Source organism: Puma concolor, chromosome D3 (assembly GCF_028749965.1).
Source record: "Puma concolor isolate L17-30 chromosome D3, mPumCon1.1.hap2, whole genome shotgun sequence".
NCBI classification, from domain to species: Eukaryota; Metazoa; Chordata; class Mammalia; order Carnivora; family Felidae; genus Puma; species Puma concolor.
In genome coordinates this window covers 20,222,676-20,246,236 of record NC_141678.1, presented here as the reverse complement: position 1 = coordinate 20,246,236, position 23,561 = coordinate 20,222,676, and the positions used below count along the sequence as shown (strand labels likewise).

Below are 23,561 nucleotides of genomic sequence, written 5' to 3'. Positions count from 1 at the left end.
CATGGCCTGGAGTCCTCTTTTCCTCGGCCTCCTCGTTCACTGCACAGGTGCTGTCCACAGGCTCACATTCACTGCGGCCCCAGGGATCTGGGGCAATCCAGGACCTGACTCTGAGCTAAGCAAGGGGCTGCCTGTTGTGGGAAAAATGATCATGACCTTGCTGCAGGATGAGGGACTAGGGGTGGGGGAGAGTGACAGTCCCTCAAGTGTCCACTGGCTCTGTGACCCTGAGGCACTGCACCTGCCTGGGGAAGTTAGATGATGTTCAAAGGCTCCATCCACCAGCCAGGCCCATGAGCATCAGGGGCTGAGATGATGGGACTTGGGAAACTGGAAACCCAGAGACTCCCTGAACTCAGGCCAGGCAGGTGGGGTTCTCCTGGGGATGAGACCCAGCACCGGAAAACCACCTTTCTTTTCTCTCTTGCAGGTTCCATGGCCTCCTATGTGCTGACTCAGCAACCCCCTCAGTGTCCGTGACTCTGTCACAGACAGCCAGGATCACCTGTGGGGGAAACAACTTTGAAGGTAGAAGTGTTCAATGGTACCAGCAGAAGCCAGGCCAAGCCCCCATGCTGATTATCTATTATGATAGCAAGTGGCCCTCAGGGATCCCTGACCAATTCTCTGGCTCCAACTCCGGGAACACAGTCACCCTGGCCATCAGTGAGGCCCAGGCTGAGGACAAGGGTGACTATTACTGTCAGGTGTGGGACACTGATAGTGCTCACAGTGACACAGACGGGGAGTGAGACATAAACCCCTTCCCCCTCTGTGTCACACGCTCCTGCAGCCCCAGGAGGCTTGTGCACAAAGCAATGAGTGGGTCTGGCCCAGGTCTCCAGATCTGAAGTCCCCACTCTACTCTCCAGGTAGCATGGGAGAAGGTAGACCAGCAGAGAATATGCACACAGTTATTATGAATATATTTCATTGGTTTCTGTGGATGTGTATGTGAGTCAACCAGTTAGAAGAACATATAGAAGCCATTTTTCAAAGACCAAAACTTTACAACTTCCCTAACAGAAACAACATGATCTGACATAGAAAAAAAAAAAAAAAACAAAAAACCAAAAAACAAAAAAACACTGGATGAGGTTAGCAACAGATTAGATGCTGAAAATGAGATCAGTGAACTTGACGTCATAGCAGTAGAAAGCATTCAAAATGAAATACAGAGGGGAAAAGCTACAAAAAGTCAATAAAATTTTAGCATGTGTAAAACAACTTCCCACAGCCTTAAGTTTGTGTGACTTGGAAATTGTGGAAAAGAAGTTAGAGACCAGCTGGTGCCTTGAAAACACATCTGAAGAATCATAGCAAAAATGGCTTCAAATTTGGTGAAATTCATACACTAATACATACAAGAAACTCAGCAAAGCTCAGGCATGGGAACACGAGAGACAGCACAGCACACATTGTGATGAAACTGCTACAAACCAGTGATGCAGACACTCTTGCAGCCAGAGAGGAGACGTGTTCCCTACAGAGGAACCAGCTTCATGGTGGGAGCACATTTCTCGTTACAGCTGTGTAAGCAAGAGAGCAGGGAGAAATGTCTTCATAATCCTCATAGAAAATACCTGTCAACTTTGGTTTTTACCCAGGAAAAATCTCATTGAAATGGGAAGACAAACAACCTTTCTCAGACTGCAAACATCACAGAACTGGTCACCTGCAGACTCTCACACAAGCAACAGTAAAAGACACCACTTGGACAGCAGGAAAGGGTGACAGAAGGAAATGAGCAGCTACACAAAGATATAAAAAACGTCAGAAATTATAACTACATGATAAATACACCACAAATGTTATTGGTTAATGTCTATAAAAGCCAAATGCTTAAAGAAAACAAAAGCAAAAACAACGGCTGTACAAACAAAACCTATGACAATGAGAAGCAAAAATAATTAGGGAGATGAGACCATGTTAGGACTTCCTTATCCTGTATGTGAGTGATGTCATGTCACTGGGATGTACTTTGATAAGGCAGCAGGTGAGGACTGTGAACCCTAAAGAGACCACTAAAATAAAACCATTTTAACAACAAAGAGTTAGAGCTAATAAGGTGAATTACTTAGTTTGTCTGGAGAATACAGATCCAATAAAGAATGTGTGTCATGTATGTGTATGGGTATATTTATCTGTGATGCACAGAGACAGTGGGAGAGAGAGACAATGACGTTGACACATGGCTCACGCATCCAGAGGGTGGTTTGTCTGGAAGCTGCAGGAAGGACAGAAGTGGATTTAAGTCAGGACGATGTTGCAGACTTTAACCCAAATCTAGTCTGAATGACAGAAATGCTAAGAGGACACAGAGAAGAAAACTAAGGGACCCAAATCAAACTACTAGAGATGAAACCTACAAGGTCTCAGATTACAAACACAAGGATCGAGATTAGCAGCAGACACAACATTGATACGTGATTGAACATGAACGCAGCATGGACACTGCAAAAGAAAGACACAAAACAACTCTAAAGTGAGCAGAGCAGCACTGAGTGTAGGAAAGTACAGCAACGCACACACATGTGATTGTGTCCCCAGGGAGTGAAGGTGGGGAGGTGGAAAAGAATATTGATGTTTGTGGCCACAAATGTTCTAAATGTCATGAAAATTCAAACCTACAGACTCCAAAATCTTGAGAAACTCCAAGCACAACACTTATCAATACCAAATTGTTTAAGGCAGAAAAAAAAAAAGAGATAGTTTTAAAAGCAACCAGAGAGGAAAGACACTTGGTCAGGGAACAATGATATGGATTCTGACAGATTCCTCATTAGCCAGAACAGCATGTGAAAGGACAGTGGATTAACATATTTAAAACACTGAAAAAACTAGGGGTGCCTGGGTGGCTCAGTCGGTTAAGTATGTGACTCTGGATTTTGGCCCAGGTTATGATCTCATGGTTCTTGAAATCCAGGGTGTGTCAGGCTCTGCGCTAATAGGCGGAGCCTGCTTGGGATTCGTTCACCCTCTCTCTGCCCCTCCCCTGTTCATTCTTTCTCTCTCTGTCTCTCAAATAAATAAATAAACATTAAAAGAAAATTTTAAAAAATACTGAAAAAACAAACAAAACACCTCAATCTTTTTTCAGGGATAATATCCTTCAATAATTAAAGTGAAATAAAATAGTTTTTCAGATGTACCAAACTGACTGAATTGATCATCAAGTGATGCATAATACAAGCAATGATAATGAACTTCCCTCAGGTAGGAGGAAGTGATTCAAGAGAGAATTGGAATCTACAAAATGACTGTAAGAGTCAGAAGGGCTAACTCAGGGATAAAATGACCAATTGTTTGGATTACTTAACTCTGTTTGAGGAGCTCCTGGGTGGCTCAGTTGGTTGAGTGTCCAACCTCACTCAGGTCGTGATCTCATGGTTGACAAGTTCCAGCTGTGCTGACAGCTCAGAGCCAGGAGCCTGCTTCTGATCCCATGTCTTCCTCTCTCTGGGCCCCTCCCAGCTCACATTCTGTCTGTCTGTCTCTCTCTCAAAAATATATAAAAACATTTTTCAAAAATTTAAATCTGTTTGAAAAATAAATCATTGTATCAAGCAAATCTAATAACCGAATTCACACTGTAGCTAACACTGATGTCATGACACTCAAACGGCAATGCTGAGGAGAGCGAGCTGGAAGTGTGATCTAAGGTTCTGATCCTCTCTGTCACATGGTATAATTTCGCCTGAAAGCAGACTGTGACAGGTCACAGATACTAAGGCAGCAGGAGTTACGGCTAATAATCCAAAACAGACAAATGGAATAGATCATAAAAAATGTTCCATTACGTGGGCGCTTGGGTGGCTCAGTTGGTTAAACTCCAACTTCAGCTCCGGTCATGATCTTGTGGTTCATGAGTTCAAGCCCCATGTCAGGTTCTGTGCTGACAGATAGAGCCTGGAGCCTGCTTTGGATTCTGTGTCTCCCTCTCTCTCTCTCTGCCCTTCCCCTGCTGGCACTCTGTCTGTCTCTCTTTCTCTCTCAAAAATGAACAAACATTAAAAGAATTAAAAATGTTCCATTACTCAAAAACAAGAAGCTAAAAGGAAAAATGCAACAAAGAAATGATGGGACACTCAGAAAATAAATAGCAAGATGTGATCTACTAAACTATATTACTATTCTCATTCAGAATGTAGTCTAAATACCACAAACAAAAGATAGATATTTTCAAATTGAGTTGAACAGCAACATCCAAGAAAGAATAAAAAACCTATAGTAAATAAATTCATACTAAGCACAAGTTCAGGACAATATTCCCACTTGATTCTGTTGCACAATTCAGGATATAAAAAATTCTCAGAAGAGACAGAAAATCAACCTTACAAATGGTTAGGATGGAATATTTCATGGTCTACACACACAAAAATGTAAACAAATGATTGGAATGTATGTGTCGTGAGAACAGTTACAGAAACACCCTCACTTCTTCCTAAGGCTTTAAGTTGTTTCAGACACAGAGTGACGAGAGCTCCCCTATGGACCCAAGAGGTGAGCACAGCTCTTCATGAGCCAGACCCATGAAGCCCGCCCAGAAGCACAGAGATTCTCTCCACTAGCCAGAGAAGGAGCATTTTCACAGGCACCATTGAGGGCATGGGGGAGGCTTGGGGAGGCCAGGCTCAACAGTGGGCTCAGGAGACAGAACTCTGGGGTCCTCACCATGGCCTGGACCCTCTCCTCTTTGGCCTCCTGGCTCACTGCACAGGTGCTGCACCCAGGCTCAGACCCACTACAGCCCCAGGTGTCTGCAGCAATTCAGGCCCTGACTCTGAGCTCAGCACGGGGCTGGTTGTAGGGGGAAGGATGGTTATGACCCCGCTGCAGGATGAGAGACTGGATGGGTGTAATCCCACTAAATGCTCACTGGTTCTGTGTGTCCCTGAGACACTGTACCTGCCCAGAGAAAAAGAATATGGTCCCTTTGTTCAAAGGCTCCATCCACCAGCCAGGGCCATGAGCATCAGGGGCTGAAATGATAGGATGGTGGAAACAGGGTCCAGAGAATCCCTGGAACTCAGGCCAGGTAGGTGGGTGTATCTTTGGGAGATACCCAGAGCACAAGGTAAGTTACATACCTCTAATTTACTCTTTTGCAGGTTCTGTGGCTTCCTATGATCTGACTCAGTCACCTTCAGTGTCTGTGACCCTGGCACAAATGGCCAGAATCACTTGTGGGGGAAATAAGATTGGAAGGAAAGATGTTCAATGGTACCAGCACAAGATGGGCCAGGCACCCCTGCAGATTATCTTTGGTGATAGAAATTGGCCCTCAGGGATCCATGACCAATTCTCTGGCTCCAACTTGGGCAATACAGCCTTGCTGACCATCAGCAAGGGGCCCATTCTGAGGATGTGGGTGACTATTACTGTCAGGTGGAGGACACTGTCATGTTCACAGTAACTCTGGCAGTTGGGAAAGTGAGATACAAACCTCTTCTTCATCTGTGTCACTCTGTCCTCCAGCCCTGGAGGCCTGTGGACAAAGCAGTGAGCAGGTCTGGACCTGCTCCTCAGATCCAAGGTCCCCAGAACTCCTTATCCATCTGCCCTTCAGGCAGTACCTCCAGAGGGTGTATCAGGGTTGTTTAGGGGCTCCTGAGATTGTCTGGGCCTGAGTATGTTCAGGAACAAAGGGACTGGGTAGAAGGACAAACAGAAACATCCATCCACTGCTCATTATCCCTGCATTTCCATATGGTGGTCATGGGCCACTCCTTCAGCAAACTGACCAATATTAGAGCCCAGAATTTCCCAGCTCAGCTGAGATCCTGAAGCCCTGCCACCATGGCAGCTGGGGATTCTGAGTGGAGCAGACAAGTGTATTACCCAGTATGGTGCTGTCCCTCTCCTGGGCTCACACATACACTCACCTCTGCCTGGAGCCCCTGGCAGCTCAAAGGCGTCTTTCTCACTGGGAAGTGCTCTTGGTTCAGACAACTGCCTTTCCAGATTCTGCCCCTTCTCAGAGACGTTCAGTTGAATGCTGTCCTGAGTCCAAGGTCCCAAGGTCCCAAGGTCCTGCCTCAGGTTTAGAAGTCCTGAAGGTCCCAGCTTTAGAACTCCCTGCAGGAAAGAGGCCTCATCTGATGTCTCACTCTGTGTGGGTCACTTCTCCTTCTGCCCAGTCTGACTTCCCTCTTCCTTCTAGATTTTCTGCACATTCATTTCTGTATCTCAGAGTCTGCTTCCAGGAACCCAATCCAGGATGGCCAGCATCCCCGACAGGGTCCTCCTGGACCTGAGGAAGCCACTCTATATTCACAGAGCTGGAGTTTCTCCCCCAGATTACCAATGTGCTTGTCCAATCCCCAGACAGATCGGACCATTTCTTGTATTTTTATACAATGAGAAAAGATGCAGACACACTAGGTGCTCCGGGTTCTGACAGAGAGTGGGAGAGTCACATCCATCCTGCGGGTGAATGAGGAACGTTAGGGCAGTTGCCTCCTCCTACGAAGTGACCAGAAGATACACAACGACGGACTGAGACACAAAATAGGTGTTGCCTCACTTCTACTCCAGAAATCATGCACAAGAATTCTTCCTTCATACCCACCCTACCCAAAAACATAAACAGAAAACAATTCTGTGAAAAACACTTCAGCCCGTCAATGCTGACATTAAATAAGGCACCAAAGTTCCCCCTTGTCCACATGAAATCCATGCACATCCCCACAAATCACAGCCTCCAAATAAATAGAATATTGGCTGTCATGCCTGATAGGATGAAACTATCCCGTAAAACCACAAATATGCTCATCCTTTCCCATAGAGGATACAAAATGCATTCTTCTCTCCTGGGATATTTATTTTTGTCCCAGATGATGTGTTATCCTATAACTTCAATGATGTTAGATGATAATGGGATGAGACAGGACAACAAAGCAGAAACTCATGATCAGTATATATTCAAACACATTCCTACAACATTAGGAAGAGACACATGTTACTTCTATGCTGCTCATTTCTGTGACTACCCTGTGCTCAGAGGGGTGTCTATAATGTCCTTCTTCACTATTCACCCCATATCTCCTGCCCACAGCAAACACCTGAGCTAGTCGCCATCACTGCCCATTGATAGGACTAGACCTGCATTCTGGAAAGTTAGTTCATCATCATACCTGCTGAATTGGATTGTGGTGCATTTATGACTGTAATGCAGACCCATGGAGTATTAGGGGATCTTCTGAATCCAGAGACACTCTTCCTGCCCCAATTGTGCACTAGAAATGCAGCTCCCTATGATAGTCACCATGAATCACCCCAGCCAGTGCCTCCCATTTTTCTTGATGATTCATCCTCAGGAGGACCCTAAAGCAGACAAGGCACACTCTCTGCCTCCAGAGCTGTGCACCCCATATTCCCTGGGGTCTCACCCCATCCACAGCACACTTTCCATGTGGCTGGTGAAATAGTCTATTCTTTAATTTTTTCCACATCACTACAGGATCTGGAATCTGAATCAAGCTCACTTGACCAGAGCAGGACAGTTAAGCCCCACGTCCCAGGTGGCCAAGTAGAAGATAAGCAGAGGAAGTGAGATTTTCCACAGTGGCCTAGACTCCAGCTTGTGAAGCTCAGTGAGCACGCAGTCCCCTCAGGTGGGGGCGGGGGGTCTCCACAAGATGTAGCTGCAGGTGCAGCAGGTCGGGGTGGGGCCCAGGCATCTGCATGTGGAACAGCTCCCAGGTGAGCCTGCGGTGCTCCTAGTCCCAGGTCCACACTCTGCGTGGCCTCACTCCTGCTCCCTGGCTGCTCCCAGCACAGTGGCAGAGTTGGGGGCTATTCTGACTATCGGGATTGTAATTGAGTTTTATGGTTTATAAACAGTTGAGTTCTATGGTCGATAGTAAAGATTTACGGTGTCATTAAATATCACACGGGCCCCAGATGTAATCACACGTCACTCAGGAGGGGAGACAGCTGTCTCAGCACACTCTTGTGGGACTTCCTCTTCTCCTTGGGTATAGGCAGCCTGCATGGACGCTGGGGCTGTGTCAGCTCTGGTTCTGCATGGGGCTTCCCCACATCCCAAAGAGCTACCTGTGGCTTCGTGAAGAGGGGACCAGGCCCCTGCTACCCCAGGCTCTTCTTCCTTAGATTTTACACAAACTGTGGAGGAAGTGCAGCCACCATCTTGGATCCCACCTGGGGACTTTCTTCTGGCACCACTGTCCTCCCACTGGCCTAAATCCCATCCCCTGGACCAGACAGGTCTGACCCTTAGCTCAGGACTGACCCACATGGCCTCACAGCCACCCTAGGCTGACTCTGTGTGGTGGCTTCATCTGCATTCAGGCCCCAGCTATCCCTCTGAGGGAGACCTTTTCAAAGACATGAATATTTTTTTTTTCATAAATTGAATTTCCCGTCATGAATCGCTGACTTTTATTGCTGAAACTAATTTTTAGAGCACTTTCATGAGGTCAAAACAACAGATGAGGAAATTATTAAGAGGGAAAAACATAAGCTTCCCATATTTCCACTCCAATTTGGAATCAGAGCGATACCTTTGTGGGAGTGGGGAGACACAGGACAGAAAATCATTTTCTCCTCACCAAAGCATGGCAAGTGCAATTGGAATATTTCATCGAAAATATTGACCTGATGACTGATTGACCTGGTGAACTAAAAAAGTGATCTTTAGTGGGAATCCCTATGACCAAAATAGTATTTCCAGGGATATCTCAGGTGAAAGGATCATGGAAAGATCACTCTACAGAATTATAATCTGGAGATTCCCACCCTAGGATTTCTCAACAACATAACAATGAATGGGCTGGCACCACCTCTTCCTCCCACCCCCAAGCCCAGGTGGCCCCTTGGCCAAGTGCAGCATCACCCAGCACAGGCAGCTGCCAGAACTGAGAGGAAGAAGCTGTCTCCTTCAGGACCTGGAACATTCTGGCTGATATTATCCTACATCCCCTCTCAGCCTGGGCAGCCTTCCTCACTTTGTGCAGGTGACTGTTGGAGTCTTACACCTGCCAGCTTCCACTCTTCTCTCTCCCTCTCAGGGACTGGAGAAGTGCTCCTGGCCTCCCTTCCCTATCAGGTGCACCCCTCTCCCACATTCCTACTCAGTTCAGCCAGTCTGTAGGGTGTTGGAGAGAGCAGTGACAGGTCACCCACGTGTGACCCCAGACAAGGGGCCAGGACCAGAGGCACACGTAGCACCCTAGTTTCCCTGTGGCTTTAGGTTGGTAAGGGGGGGTGGTGGTGGTGCGAGGGATAATAACCACTGCCCTAAGTGACTTCAATACCCAGGTGACCTGGGAAGATCCCAGGCTCTGAGTACATCTATGGCAATAGATGTTCCTATATCAGCAGCTTCCTCTCAGACACTCCTCAGTGTGCCAGCAGCTGCCTTGAGAACTTGACTTATTACCTGGAAATAGCCTCTTACCACACCTGGCCATACCCTCTGTGTCCAGAATGTTCACCCCAGGAGAAAACTCCATATAAGCCTGGATATGGCTTTGAATACCAGGTCTGGTCTATCAGATCTTCTACCCCACCCAACCCCTACCTGAAAGGATGAAGGGGCTCTTCCCACACACATTTCACTGCTTGTTTCTCTTACTGTCCCAAGAAAAGCTCAAGAGTTCCCTCTTAAATACTGCCTGTCTATGGTTCATGCAGAATTACCAGGATGCAATTTGAGCCAGATCAACTGGGTCTGATAAATGTCTGCTGGGTGGACGTTCTCATGTCTCTGTCTTTGGGACATTAGTCCCAGAATACCCCCACCAGCACACATCAGCCCTGCATTCACAGTTTGCGCCAATAAGAGCCATCCCCTCAGTCCTGTGTCTCCCAGTGCTAAGCTGCGGTACCACCTGCATGATTGTCCACCACCACACAGACAGGTGCAGGGATACCTCAGTGAAACCAGTGCTCTCCTCCTCCAAATGAGCCTTTTTATGTTTTCATGGATGATCTGGGCCCCTCATGCCAGAAGGTGAGGCAGGAAAAATCCATGCATAGAAAAGTCACTCCTCAGTGGGGCATCAGTCCATGGAGCAGGAATCAGGACCTGAGCTGTAGGCTGTGAATCTACAACAGAGGCTACAATGGAAGCCTCTGCAATTCAGCAGCCACTTGGAGTGGCCACCAGGGGGCAGAAGAGATCACCGGGCAAAGCCACCTGCATATGCTAGGGTCCAGGCATTAGGGCTTCTAACAGGAACGGGGGCGGGGTTAGTTAGCAGGACCTGAGACCCTCGGGTCATTTGACATTGGTCATTTGTCTATAATGTCATCATTCACCCTCAAGTACAAATTCTTCAGGCTATGGTCCTGCTCATGGAGACAATGCCTATTTCTCTAATATAGTGCAGGCAAAATGCCTCCCACCAAGCCGTGCCCTGGCCCACCCTCGTGGAACAAAGGGCTGTCACTGTCCACAAACATCCTTCCTCCCTGTGATCACGTGTTTCCTCCTCCCTCCTCTGTGCTGACAGGCCCCTGCCTTGACAGACTCAGCTGCTCCTCCTTCCTGGAAGTTCCTCTCACGTCCCCCTCACTTGTGCCTCCAAGTATCTCCCTCGAGGAAGCGAGAGGGGACTGGAAAATTCTAATCTTCCCTTTCCCAGTGCCTAACACAGTGATTTTCTCACTAAACTGTTTTCAACTTACCTTCTACATTAAGATGTTTAGGATATATTTTTCCCAAAAAATGAAGACAGCTCAATTATGGTAAGCCTGCCCTTGATGAGCTCATCAAGGGCAGGCTTACCATAATTGAGCTACTGATCTTGAAGCCCCCTCTCATTCTCTTATACAGCAAATATTTCTTTTTTGCACCTGATCTGCCCCTGCCTCTCACTGCAATATGAGGATACTGAAGCACAGCCCTTTGACCTGCTGCAGGAGCTCACAGCCAGAGCAGACATTTACAGCACCATGATGGTTTTGATTTCTCCATTAGGTTTTGACTGAGGATGAATTTTATTTGGTGTCTATGGCCGATGAGGTGTGATCTGATGTAGGACCCAACACCTGACTAAACCTCATAGTGTTACTTATAAAATGGGTTCAGATAATAAAGACAGACTCCACCTCTGAGGTATTAAGGGCCAACCAGGCAAGGGGTGAACCCAGAACCTAATCTGGGATAGAGGTGTTGGCCCCAGACTATGGGACCAGGCTGCCCTTCCCCTCTCTGTGCCCCTTGGGGTTAAGCCCTTCCCTGAAACCACAAAGCTCCTCAGCAGCAGCCCCTGACTCCCAGCTGATTTGTATAAACAGTAGGTCCCTTGAGGAAGGGGATAAGAGAAGCCCAGAGGAGACTTTGCCCAGCTCGGGTCTGGGTAGCACCATCAGAGCACCTCCACCATGGCCTGGACCCCTCTCCTACTCAGTGTCCTGGCGCACTGCACAGATGTTCATTACACTGTATAGGATGAGGGACTAGAGGGGTATAATCCCCCCCACACCTGTGCTCAGTGGCTCTGTGTGAGCCTTAAGGGGATGGTCCTGACCAGAGAAAGGTGTGGATAGGTTCTCATTTTTCAGATTCCATCCACCAGCCAGCCCCATTAACCCCGGGGCTGAGACTGATTAGAGGGGTGCCCTGGGAGTGAGGGAATCCCTGGAGCTCAATCCAGCCAGGCAGCATAAGGGATTTCCTGGAAACAGGTTCTTCATCTTACAGCCCAACTCATTTTTCTCTCTTGCAGGCTCCATGGTCTCCTACGTGTCAATGCAGCCCCATCAATGTCGGTGACCCTGGGACAGACGGCCTGGATCATGTGTAGTGGAAACAACATTGGAGGGAAAGACATTCACTGGTACCAGCAGAAGACAGACCAGCCTTCCATGCTGATTATCTATTATGATAGCAACTGGCCCTCAGGGATCTCTGACCAGTTCTCTGGCTCCAACTTGGGGAACACGGCCACCCTGACCATCAGCATGGCCCGGCCTGAAGACAAGGCTGACTATTACTGTCAGTCATATGATAGCAATTATGATGCTCATAGTGACACAGGCAGATGGGGAAGTGACACACAAACCCCTTCCCCATGTGTGTAACACTCTCCTCTAGATCCAGGGGGCCTGTGGACAAGTCAATGAGCAGGTCTAGCCCAGGCTCTCAGATATGAGATCCCCAGACCTCCCTCCCCACCCAGCTCACCAGGCAGGCTCTGCACAGGGTGGGCCAAGAGAGGGTATGCACACAGTTACTGTAACTATATTCAGTGGGTGGAAGAATGACTGAACATGTTAGGTGACACGGAAGACAGTTGTTAAAGACAAATCTTTTAAAACATCCCAAAATGACAATTACATGATCTGAAACATAATGTGATATTGTCAGCAGATTTGATGGTAGGAAAGAAGAGATTCGTGAACTTGAGTTCACGGCAATAAAAACTACTAAGCTGGAAAACTCAATAAATCATCAAGGTGGTTAGGATAGCTTCATGCAGCCTAAAGTCTGTATTTGGAGTAGCTGAGGGAGAGAAGGTGGGGAGCAGGTGGTTAATACAACAACATTCGAAGAAAAAAGTATTCCAAATTTGGCGAAGCCTAGTAGACGACGTATCCGTGAGCTCAACAAACCTCTGACACAGGAACATGAGAGACAGCACAGCACACATCATAATGAAATTGCTACAAACCAGCGATGCAAATACTCTCACAGCCAGAGAAAAGAGAGTCCTGTTCCCTACAGAGGAACCAGCATCATGGTGGAAACACATTTCTCATTACAACCGTGTAAGCAGGAAAACTGGGGAGCAATGTTTTCAAAATACTAATAGAAAATACCTGTCAAGTTGATCTTCACCCACGAAAAATGTCATTGAAAAGTGAAGACAAAATAAACCTTTCTCAGGCTGCAAACCTCACAGAACTGCTCACCCACAGACCCTCAGCACAAGCAATACTAAAGGATCCCCGCTGGCAGAAGGAGAGGGTGACAGAGGGAAATGTGAATCTATACAGAGATAGACTAAGTATCTGATATCATAACTATATGGATGAATATAGTAAGATTCTATTGCTTGATGTCTATAAAAGTCAACTGTTTGAGCAGATATAATAACAATATGTTATGGCTTACAAGGAATATAAAAATACAATATACGAAAATAAGGAAAATATAGGAAAAAGGATGGGGGAAGGAATATGTTATCACATACTTATTCTACATGTGAATGACATCATGTCATAAGGAGGTGCATTAATAAGTGAGGAAGAGAAGATCTCCACTCCTAAATAAGACATAAAATGAAGCCATTTGAACCAGAACGAGTAAGAGCTACTAAGGTACATTCGTTAGGATTCTCCAGAGAATATGGATGCAATAGACCATGCGTCTCATATCCAACAGTACGTATATTTACAGGTTACACACACACATATGCAGAGAGAGAGAACAGAAAGTTATTTTAAGACCTGGGTCATGTGGTCATGGGGCAGCAGGTCTGGAAGATGCAGGGAGACAGGAGGGCTGGGCATTCAAGCAAGACTGATGTTGCAAAGTTCAGTCAAAATTGAGTCTGAATGTTTGCCACGTTAGCGGGAGACAGAGAAGAAAATGAAAGGATCAACTCAAACTTCTACAGATGAAATCTGCAGCGTCTCAGATCACAAGCACCAGGGTTGAGATGAGCAGCAGACACGACAAGGGGAACAACACGTGGGGGAATCTGCAGACACAGCACAGACCCTGCAGAGGGAGAGACAGAGAAAATGTATAATCTTTACATTTAAAGAGAATCACCAAGCTTTAGGACACCTTTAGCAATGCAATAGGATGTGAGTGTGTCAGAAAAGGAGAGAAAGTGGGGTGCAGAGGATAGTAAGAGTTAGAGGGAAATTTTTCTAAATTTGTTGAAACCTCAAAAGTAACATGTCCAAAAATCTTAACAAACTTCAAGCACAAGAAATAAGAAAAAAAAAAACCCAACAAATGACAAATCCATTAATATCAAACTCCCAAAGCACTGAAAAGAAGACAGTCTTAGAAGCAGCCAGAGGAAGAGACACTCTGCACTCAGAGGAACAAAGAGACGGATTCCAGTAGATTTTGTACTGGCGGAAATGCCAGTGAGAGACGGTGGATTAACATCTCTAAATTACTGAAAAAAGGTAAAGCCTTTTTCTTCATCTAGAGAAATGTCCTTCAATATGGAGTCTAAATTGAAAGTTTTCTGAAACAAAAACCAACAGAATTGCTCATCAGCTGACCCGTAATACAAGCAATAAGTGGACATCCCTCCCGCTGGAGAAGGTGATTGCAGAAAGAATGTGAATCTACAAAATGAATGTAAAAATCAGAAATGCTAACTATAGGGATAAATATTAAGGCTTTTTTATTATTTAAATCTCTTTAAGAGATAATGTGCTGTGTACAGCAAATATAATAACTATGTATGTTGGAATTTCTAATATAGGTAAAATTATATATATAGTAACATCCTACAAATATGCTGAGAGGTGAGAGATACAAGTATGTTACCAGGTTCTTATACCCCATGTAACATGGTATTCATCACCTGAAGGTAGATTATTACAAGTTACTGAGAATAAGACAGCAAGAACTTATAGTTAATACGCAAAAAAAAAAGTAAGACAGAGGCATGAATATTCTCCATTAATATAAAAATACAGTTAAATGGAAAGAGGAAGTGAAAAGCACATGGGACAACTAGATAATAAATACATGGATACCATTATTAAACGTGAGTATTAACACATTCAAGAAATGGTCTACACCACGATTAAAAGACAGAAATTGTCAGATTGAATTTCACAGCAACATCCAAGTAGATACTGCAATTAAGAAACCCACAGTAAAGGATATGACACTAAAATCTAAGCAAGAGTTCAGGACAAGGTACACCCAATTGTACTGCACCATGTGGGACATGAAACATTCACAGAGAACAGACAGAAAATCTGGGAAGGTGAATTGAAAAGTCAAAAATGCTTACGATAAAAAGTTTTATCTATCTCTTTAACACACACAAAGATGCAAGAAATAGCCACAGGGCACATTTCATGAGAACAGCTACAGAAATGCCCTCACATGCCCCTTCTCCCCCTAGTCTTTCAGATTTTCAAACACAGAGTGACAAGTGCTCCGCTACGGATCCAAGAGGTGAGCACAGGTCCTCACGAACCAGATCCATGACCCCACCAGGAGCACAGAGATTCTCTCCACCAGCCTTAGAAGCAGTATTTTCAAGGGGACCAGTGGGGGCATGAGGGAAGCTTGGGGAGGCCAGGCTCTGCTGTGGGCTCAGGACATGGAACTCTGGGGTCCCCTCCATGACCTGGACTCTCTCCTGCTCACCCTTATCACTCTATGTCCAGGTGCTGCCTCCCTGGCCCTGCCCACAAGCCTACCCTGGATAGGACTTCGAGCAGGACTCTGACCCTGGGTTCAGTCCAGGGGATGCTGCAGGGGGTGACACCCCATAGAATGAGCCCCATAGTCTCCTGAACCTAAAGTTTCCCTACAACACACAGCTGTCCCTTGTAGAGTGGCCATGAGACCCATGTCACTCCCACCTGCTCAAGTGAGCAGAGAGAGAGGACCAAGCAGTAATGCAGAGCGGACCAACAGGTCATGTCCCTGTACAGCCAAACGGCCTCCACCATCCTCACAGATTCTCCAGCTGTAACCTGGGACACAACCTCGCTGACCATCCAACATGCAGGCCGAGGAAGCTCCTTTCTAGGCCAGACCAGGATGGGGATGCCCAGCCCCACACTCCCCACCTCCCACCCTGGACAAGTTCCACCCCAAAGAGCTCAGGGACTGAATCCAGGATACCTGGGCTCCACTCTGGACTCACCCTACTTTCTTCTGTTCTCTGGGAAACTAGTCTCTGGGCATTAGCTTCACTTGCTATGAAATGGGGATCTTATACAGGTGTAAGAAACACATTTTGTTTGAAATTAAATAATATAAAACATTGAAGAGTCTCATTAATGAGAGTGATTCAGTGGGGTCTCAGTGAGTTAACCTTGGTGATGGACTCTCTTGTTTTCTTTTATGGGAATCCAAGGGAAATCTTTCAGGTAAACTGTGACCTGTATCATGTGCATTGTATCCAAGTCTGAATTAGCCAATTTCACCAAACCATGGACAGGCCAGGTTAAAATCCTCCCACACCAAACTCCATGAGATGTGATTTGTATTAAAAAACAAAAGTAGTGAAGATAGTAGTAATAACAATAAGATTAAAGATTAAAGATTTGGCACAACTGAACCTTGTGCCAGAAGAATTACCCATTGTTCTGAGGACCAACTACACTAAAAGAGATACAGGAGGCATCAGTCTTGATTCCTAAATAGACAGGAATTTGGTGGCTAAGGGACATCACACAGGTTTGTCTGGACATTGATCCTTTTCAAATGCACTACACTTTACCCTGCATTCTCCTTTTTATAAGAAGACAGTGGACCAGGACAAGGCATTTCAACCCTGGGACAATGACAGGAATCACATCTGTCCTACCTCCTGTACTGTGTATGTGACCTGTGTGTGTTGTACTGTGCTGTGCTGGGCTGGGAAGGGCAGGGCAGGGCAGGGCAGGGCAGGGCAGGGTGGGTAGCTGTCTGAGAGAGGCTGGTAACCCTGGTCCACACCCTTTCTCAGGTGACAGGTGCTGTGGGGTGACCTGACCTGCAGGAGGGAAGCTCCCGGTCTGAGTCCTCCTCCACCAGCAGGGGGCAGCAGAGCTGCATCAGGAGCAGCAGGACGGAGGCTGGGGCTGCCCAGGTGGAGCCTTACAAGGACACCCGGCCTGGGTGTCAGCAGGTGTCCAAAGTTCACTCATCAGAAGGAAGTCACGATGATGCATCCTGTCTCCTCAGGCTGCAGGGACAATGTTCTGCAGGTCAGACTCACACAGGGACATCCAGGGCCCTGACAGGAGTCCTGACACAGCTTACCTCATCTGGGAAATTCCAGTCACCTCACTGTCCAACAGAAGTCTCAGGGAGCTGACCCTTCTGTGATGGGCACGATGAGCAATACCCTGACCACTCTCCCTCTGCCTCTCCCTTTCCACCTCCAGGCAGACTCAAACCAAGGCTGTGGCTTCCTTGCTCAGCAGTGTCTCAGGGGGCAGGAGGTGAGCCAATCAGAGCCCCCGGTCACTGGAGGGAGGGTCTGCAGTCTCCTTGTGAGACTTTCTCCAGAGAAAAGTGGATTCTCCCAGCCTTAAGCCACAGCTCTGGTCCCTGGGATGTCCTTGGTTAAATGACAGGATCCAGCTCCTTGCAGTGACCACTGTCTATCCAATTCCCAGAAGTCACTCTGTGTGCAAAGACATGGCCCTGGAACCCAAACAGAGTCACAGAGCCTGAAGTGGGCTTCTCAGTCATGGATGGTTTCTGGCACTTTTCACATGTTTACATAAAACATGGCTGAAAAAATAAAAGGAATCAAAGTTTTCACTATGCCAGTTGCTGGTCTGTGGTGGGGTGGTGGGCTGTATGGAGAGGAAAGTAACATGTGGTGATCGACTAGAAATTGTGATGTATCTCCAACAGCAGGTGGTTGTGCAAGTAAACTCCCACATACACCATGATGAGCAAACATTAGAATGAGAGTATGACATGCCAAGGACGGGACATGAATGTGTCTGGAGGACACAAAGAAGACATGAGCAGGAGGTATAGTCAGTGAGGCCACATATCACCTTCCCCTGAATCAGGTGTTGCTGGCATCTCTCCAAGGGCCCAGCCCCGCCCCATGGCCATGCTCCTGAAAGGCCTCCAGCGTGCTGACTCAGCTACCCTTGTTGTCAGAGGCCCCAGGACAGATGGCCATGACCACCCCTCAGGGAGACAATGTAGAAACCTTTGGTGTTCAGTGATACCAGCAGAAGCCAGGACAGACTCCTGTGCTGGTCATATATGACAATAGCAAGCCTCCCTCAGGGATTCCTGACTGATTCTCGGGATCCAACTTCAAAGACACAGACACCCTAAACATCAGCAGGACCAGAGCCAAGGACGAGGCCGACTATTACTGACAGGTGTGAAACAGTGGTATACATGTTCACAGTGACAAAGGCAGAGAGGAAAGTGAGACACAAACTCCCTCCCTATCTTTGGCACACTCTCCTTCAGCCCCAGGAGGACGGTGGACAAACATTCAGCAGCTCTGCCCCAGGTGCCCAGATCTGAGATTCCCAGACCTCACTCCCAACCCAGGCTCCAGGCAGGCTCTGCACCCTGTGGATCAGGAGTGCATATGCAGAAGGCAGGATGAGGCTGTCACATTTTCTTGGCTAGGGAATTTGTTGTGGATGGAAGACCTGGCTGGAAGGACAGACAGAGAGACATCCATGGAGACATCACAAGCTCAAAGCGGCAAGGGGTAGTCGTAGTTTTCAGTAGAACAGAATCATTGTTGTGTTACTGGGTGGAAGCAAATCTAATTTAGAACTGGTACCTCTAGGGCAGCAGAGTGTAGGGTCATGGTGACAGGCAGTCATAATTTTGCAGCAGGCCTCCAGGAATATCAGTGACTAGGGACATGCTCAGTTCCACCTCTTGACTCCTGACAAACAACTAGCTATCTGACAAACACCACCATATATTGGATACAGATTTACTCCAAATGTTGCTCCAGACACACAAGGTATTTCCACATGGCAAGCACAGTAACTGAGTCTGCCAAAGGCCATTAGTCCATTCATTCAAGACAGCTGTTTCAGAGTATTGGAGAAGAGGGTTGAACCAAGGAATTCCATGGGCATGGGCACACTGCAGCCCTTCATATCACGTGAAATGAGTGCCTTGGGAAGAAACCACACTGAAATATTAGTGGGCGAGGCACTCTGGAAATCCATGGGTAATAGTTTGGGAGGAAGCGCTGCAGTCAAAGTAAGCAAGTCTCTACCTACAGTAAAGGTCTATTCCAAGAAGAACAGAGCTATCCTGTCCAGGATGGAAGAGGTCTAATGTAATGAGTCAGCCATCAGGCTCCAGGCAGATTCCCAAGGGAATGATCTCCTACTGGGAACTAAGGCTTGGTCTCTACCGTTGGCAGTTTGGTCCTCAGAAGTGGCCAGGTCAGCTTCAGTGAGTGGAAATCCACAGTGATCACCTCATGAATAACCATACACTTTCCAACATGTGCTATGGAGCCCACTGGACCAGTTTACCAGTGGATGGACAAGAAGGCTGACCACTGTCCCCAGACATGTCACATCATCCACCTGATTATTAATATCATTTCCTCTTGACAACACACTATGGTAGGCATTTTCATGGAAAACAAATTTTGTCCACCACTGTACTCATTGGAGGGGTTTCTACTCACATGTCTCTTCCTCCAACATCTTTCATCAATTTTATTTAAGCTTTATTTTATTTTTTAGAGAGAGAGAGGAAGTGGGGGACGATCAGAGAAGGAGGGGAACAGAAGAACCAAAGCAGGCTCTGTGCTGATAGCAGCGAGCCAGAAGTGGGGCTCAAACGCATGAATCATGAGCTCAGAACCTAAGCTGAAGTTGAAGGCTCAAATTACTGAGCCACCCAGGTGCCCTTCTTTCACCAATTTTCTTATTTTTCCTTCCAAATCTCTGACCATACAGCCAAACTATGAGTCAGAACCCATAGGTTAGTATATAGCCAACTCTGTCCTTCTGTTCCAGGTGAAATGAACCAACTACTCAGCTCAAATGTTACCTATTAGAGAATTTTCACCACACACGTTATGCAGGACGGTCCCACATTAGGACTGTAGTACTAATAGTTTAACTCTCAGAGTTGGCTGCATACCATACAGGAACCTCTGTAAGTCAGCCCTCTGTTATTTTCTCTATAGTAGCACAGGCCACAGTTGTGGGAGACAGAGAAACGACAATGCTGCAGGGGTTGGGGTCATGGACACCCAGCTTCTTCCTCATGCAACTCACTTGTGCCTTCAGAACCTGGTGAAGCCTGATCTCAAATTTATCTCTTCTGTTTGGTGATGGAGAGCTTCTGTGAATGCCCAAATCCACGCATCGTTCATCAGATAACACCTGGTCATGCAAGCAGCTCACATCACACGGTAATCTAGTGGCTTCTAAGGAGCATTCCATCTCTGTTAATTTCAGTAGGAAGCCAAAGTGTTTGCCAAGCATAGCTTTCTATTTATACAGATGTAAAAAAAAAAAAATAGATAGCTACCTATCTATTTCAGTTCTAGGAACATCATTATTAACTAAATGATACTAACGTCCTCTGTCAAATGAGTCTGAACACTAATATGGTCCTGCTGTTCACTGTGGTAACCATACCTACTTCTCATTGGTGAGGAAATGGAACTCTGTGTCTCCTAGAAACTCAAGGATCTCATCAACTACCACTTAGGTACCCAATTCAGAGTTCAGTGTATAGAATATATATGTGCATATGTTGTAAATGTATGTATACACTTACACACACACACATCTGCAAGCACACAATGCAGACAGAATTAGTATATACGTGCACAAATACAATATATTCATATATGTGTATGTATATAAAAGATATAATAATGAAGGGATGTGTGACAGGAATTTGATGTCATGCGGAACACACACACATGGGTGAGCTGCAGATAAGCCACAGTGACTCAGCTACAAAAGAGCTCCTGCTTCCCTTTCAGTTTGCAGGGAAGCTCACACAGGGACTCCTCTTGTGAGTCCCCTTATATTTGGAACATACAGCGATGAGAATTCTAACCCATCACTCCTGTTCCTGAGGTTATAATATGAGAAAATAATCACCTTGGAACTCAAATAGTTTTGAATCACAGACTCCTAAGGTCCTCACTGTCCCTGCATCCTCAGACAAACCAGACTCTTCTCCACAGGGACTGACTCCAAACACACTCTTTAGTTCTTCTAAACTAAACTGTTCCTTCTTCCCATTCTGAGCAACTCCAAGGTCACCTCTGCAGAGAGGCCTCCTCCAGGCTCTCACCACACAGCACCTGCCTGTCACCTTGTCTCAGTGCAATTCATTATCTGCACATCATCCAACATGACACATGTTCCCCTAACATTATATTTATTAACTGATAGTTTTGTGTTAATTATCCTAACTGGTCGCAAAGTTCTTAATGCAATACACGCACATCTCAAACAGAGGCATGAACATTCAGGCACTTATTTTTCTCTCACAGAAACAACTTTGAAGTCAGACAGCATTTCTCTAGGTAGTCAGCAATTCCGTGAGGTCCCACCTCTGCCCACGTTCTGTCCCACCATTACTGCTTATGGAGGCTTTGCTTTTCATTGATGTTGACAACAGACCTCGGGATGATTGCTGCAGCTCTAGCTACCACACCCATGTTAAAGAGGAAAGGCACTCACTGCATATCTGGTATGCTTTATCATTCACAAGAAGAAAAGTCCCCAGAAAAGACCCCAGCTTACTGACACATCCATGGGCCAAATCTGGCCCACAAGGTCACTCTTGGACAAGAGGGACTTGAGAATAGTAATGGTGTGGCTTCTAAATGAATATAGAGACAAGATACAGGTAGAAGGGTTTGGAGACTGTCTGTTGCATCACCAAATGTGTCCACTGTGCTGCTCCACACACAGGAAGGTAACAGAGCAAGACCTCTGTCTTGTTCACACTCCTTTCTCAGGACAGAATGTGCCAACCCAAGTGAATCTGAATAACTGATGGCTGGGTGAGTGTTCTCTGTGTCTGTCTTTGGAGCGGTAGCCACCACCACCCTATTTTGTGTACCAGGAGCCAGCACCAGTAAGACACAGTTCCTAAATGCTGTGTCACCTGTGGTGCCAAACCCTAGAACCACACCTGTGACCAACCATCACCCCAAAGATATAAGCAATGATACCTCAGATGGGCCCTGCTTTCTCCTCCTCACATCAGGCTGTTTCTATTTTCATGGATAATTTGGTCTTCTCCTGCCTGGTCTTGAGGCTGACAGGGACCTACAGAAAGGAGCAGTTCCTCCCCTGGGATCAGCAGTCCAGGGATCAGGGAAACAGGACTGAGCACTGGGTTCTGCATCTCCACCTGGACAGGGGACTTCCCTGTTCCTGAAGCAGCCAATGTGGAGGGGTCACTAAGGGGCAGCAGAGATCATCTGGCAAAGCCACTTGCACATGGGGAGGGTCTGGGCATCAGGTGTTCTAACAGGAGGGAAGGTGGGTCACCATGACCTGAGATCAGAAGAAAAAGGCATAGGTTTCTACAGTATCAGCTTTGACAGTGATGTAAAATTCTGACTCAGTGTTTCTCAGATACGACTTCTATAGAACTTGCCTCTATTACTAGCACAGATCCAGCAATTCCTGCCTCTCCAGCCCGGCCCATGCCTGGTAAACTCGATCAAAACTTCCACAAGCTGGGTCTGTCCCTGACACTGAGTACACCATGGGGATACTGAGGCATAGCGTGGATAACCTGTCCCAGAAGTTCTCCATCAGGACACATTCCTACCGCACCTCAATGGTTCCTCAAAACTCCACATGCACTAGACAAGGGAGAAATTTTGTTCAGGTTCTGAAGTTCCCCAACACAGAACTGGGGTAGGACACTTCACTGACCTAAGTTTCTCCAGTCACCTAAAGAGTAAACATTCTGTAATAAGTTCAGAAAATGCAGACTCCAACTCTGAGCTCTGCTGTGACCACACCCAACCAGGAGCCTGGACAAGGAGAGGGATGCAGTTGTGGACCCCAACTATGGGCTCAGAGGGTGAAGCAGAATCCCCTGGGCTGAAAGTGGATCTGAAAGGCTGCCCCTCCCATCTGTGTGTCCCTTGAGGCTGAGCCCATTTCTGAAGCCTCAAGTCTCCTCAGCAGCATCCCCTAGCCCTGGCTGATTTGCATGAACAGCAGGTGTCTCCAGCAAGGGGATAAGTCAGGCCTGGGAGGAACCCTGCCCAGCCTCAGGACCTCAGGGAACAGAATCGAGGCACCTCCACCATGGCCTGGACCCCTCTCCTCCTCGGCCTTCTCGCTCACTGCACAGGTGCTGTGCCCAGGCTCACACCCACCCCAGGCCCAGGGTTCTGGGACAAGCCTGGTCCTGACTCTGAGCTCAGCAGGGGAGTCTCAGTGGGGACAGGATGCTCAAGACCCTGCTGTGGGATGGGGGCTGGTGGGGTGATAGCCCCCCACTGTGTTCACTGATCTGTGTGAGCCCTGAAAGGCTGCACCTGCCCAGGGAAAGGGGGGGTGGTTCTCATTGGTTCAAAGGCTCCATCCACCAGGCGGGCCCATGGGCCCCAGGGACTAAGATGACAGCAGAGTGGACACTGGGGCCTAGAGAATCACTGGAGCTTAAGCCAGGCAGGTGGGAGTGTTCAGGGATGACACCCCAGGCTGGAAACCCACCTCTCACCTTCTCTCTTGCAGGCTCCGTGGCCTCCTACGTGCTGACTCAGCCCCCATCAGTGGCAGTGAACCTGGGACAGACGGCCAGGATCACATGTGGAGGAAACAACATTGGAAGTAAATATGCTTACTGGTACCAGCAGAAGTCAGGCCAGGCCCCTGTGCTGATTATCTATGAGGACAGCAAACGGCCCTCAGGGATCCCTGACCGATTCTCA

At 47.0% G+C, this 23,561-nt stretch overlaps 4 long non-coding RNA genes and 1 pseudogene across 8 annotated transcripts in view; 2 read left to right on the top strand and 3 right to left on the bottom strand.

The window, feature by feature from the left end:
* Positions 1 to 23,561, bottom strand: part of LOC147575369 (uncharacterized) — a 473,279-nt gene that overhangs the window by 204,969 nt on the left and 244,749 nt on the right. The window lies entirely within an intron of this gene.
* LOC147575370 (uncharacterized) overlaps positions 1 to 23,561 on the bottom strand; it is a 284,866-nt gene that overhangs the window by 26,523 nt on the left and 234,782 nt on the right. The window lies entirely within an intron of this gene.
* LOC147575371 (immunoglobulin lambda variable 5-52-like) overlaps positions 1 to 23,561 on the top strand; it is a 447,861-nt pseudogene that overhangs the window by 191,970 nt on the left and 232,330 nt on the right. The gene's annotated exons all lie outside the window — the stretch shown is intronic.
* The window catches only part of LOC147575375 (uncharacterized), a 156,095-nt gene that overhangs the window by 1,095 nt on the left and 131,439 nt on the right, over positions 1 to 23,561 (bottom strand). The gene's annotated exons all lie outside the window — the stretch shown is intronic.
* Positions 6 to 23,527, top strand: LOC147575377 (uncharacterized). Its single transcript, XR_015242345.1, has 2 exons — positions 6 to 47; positions 23,365 to 23,527. It is a non-coding gene; the product is annotated as an uncharacterized LOC147575377 (long non-coding RNA).